We start from the raw sequence: 2,329 nt of genomic DNA, 5'->3' as shown, positions 1-2,329 counted from the left end.
TATTTATTTATATTAGTAAGATTAAACTAATCAAACTTACGCAATTAAAAATTTTTTATTAATCTCTCTCTCCTTATTATTATTCTTTTATTTTTTTAATATAAATAATCAATCCGTTTTATTTTTAAGATGGTGATGATATTAAATTATCGGTGTGCTTGGTTTAAGGTTAAAAAAATTGAAAATATTTTGTGAGAGAATTTTACATATCAAACTCGTCTGTTTAATATTATAAATTGTCCAAAGTTATTTTAAATATTTTCAAAAATAAATTACAGTTACCTTTGCTTTATAATATATTTTTAGAAGCTAACTTATATTCTCTCTTTACATAAAAATAATAAGTATTTATGCTTTATGTTAGGAATAAAATGTCAATAATTATGATAATAATATAAAATTTAGGTGAATTTAAAATTTTTATGTGGATGGTGTTTATATTAGGCATTAGGCTGTTTTTTTTGTTTGTAAATTAGATAGTTTTGAATCTATTTTTTTACTTATCATGTTTTAGGCATTTGAAAAAAAAAGGAGGGTGAAGAGACAGAAACTAATTGAATCAGTGATTCACGTTGTAATGCTATTGAACATATCTCCTCCTAATTTAAATGTGATGAAATATTTAATAACCAATATTTTAAATCATAAAAATTGAATATTTTTTTATATTAAATAAATATTTTTTATATTTCTATAATTGTTTAAAAAATAGGTCCTACCAAAAACCTCTTTTGGGAGCATAGGCTTGCAGAAATCAAACTCCAACATGCCCTTGCAGTTCAATCCGGGGCAAGGAACAAGCGTTAAGCTCTCTTAGATCTTTGTGGCCACGTACTTGGTGACACAATCAGAGCAGAAGGAATGACTACAGTTTTTGTTCTTGAACATTTGATCAGTCTCTTTGGTTCCTGCACAAATCTCACATACGATAAGCATTTCGTCGTCATTCAAAAATTCTATGTACTCATTTTTTAGGACAACAAAGACTTGCCGTGATGACAAAGGTGTTGATGAAGATGGAAGACAACTAACGGTTTTTGATAAATGTGTGTAGTTATTGGAGGTTGGTAGATTAATATAGGAGAAAAAAAGTTTTTATAAATTTTAATTAGATTTATTTAATCAATTTTAAATTTTTTAATTTTTAAATTTAAAAAATTTAAAATTAATTATTAATATAAATTAGTGTGATTTTGTTTAGTTTTTGAGTGATAACCTCTTGGTTCCATATACTTTTTCAATTTTAAAACACAAATAGCATTTTTTGTTCCATATACTTTTCCAAAATTTAAAACCCGAATCAAACAAAAATATTATATTCCTGTGCGACAATTTCCAAGAACATACAGATTAGAATAACTTAAAATAAGTTAGAATTTTATTTTAAATAAAAGTGAAAATATTGTGGTATTATATTCTAAACTTATCCATATCTCTAGCATTTGAACTTTAAAGGATTATTAGGTGTTAATAATACACGCAAGGAGTAATAAAATAATTTATAATAATTTATTTTGTTTTATAAATTTTATTCAAATAATATAGAATTCTTCATGTTAAGTCATGTCTTAAGAGTTTTAAATTGTTTATCTAATTATCTTAGCTTTAAGCTATTGTCCATTTGGACTAATTTTAAACTCAACAAAATATAACTCTCATATACTTGACTATTGGAACTGTACATGAAATTTATTTGGGCATGAATTACCTCCACTATTAAAAAATATTAAAAAATTTGACTAAAAAATAAAAAATATTTGGAAATAATAAAAAATAAAATATGATATTATTATAAATAGATAATTATAAATATTATATATGAAACTATAAATATTAAATTTAAAAAATAAATTTAAATCAAATCTACTTAATATTACCACAAAATAAATATAAATAAAAAAGATTAGAAAAGAGAATTATGAGGTGACATATATATTAAAAAGTCTAAAAAATAAAAATATATATATACCAATTTTATATCAGTCACTATTACATACGGTTACATACACATATGATACATATAAATAGTTGATACATATTATTTATCCAGTTTTTTTGAAAAAAATAAAAAATATAATATTTTCATGTATTATATCATATATTTTAGTTAAACTATATTTTGACAAATATTCGATAAAAGATTATATTATAATAAAAGTAGTTAGTTAATAATTATTGAATATAATAATTTAATTATTTATCAAGTAATATAAAATAAAATTTAATTATTTTATATTTGTATGTTATAGTTTAAAATATTATTTTAATATAATTTTTTAATATTATAAAAAATTTGTGGCATAATAATTAATTTTAATGAATAAAAAAT

The sequence above is a fragment of the Arachis duranensis genome, chromosome 9 (assembly GCF_000817695.3).
Source record: "Arachis duranensis cultivar V14167 chromosome 9, aradu.V14167.gnm2.J7QH, whole genome shotgun sequence".
NCBI classification, from domain to species: domain Eukaryota; kingdom Viridiplantae; phylum Streptophyta; class Magnoliopsida; order Fabales; family Fabaceae; genus Arachis; species Arachis duranensis.
Note: the sequence above shows the minus strand (reverse complement) of the source record.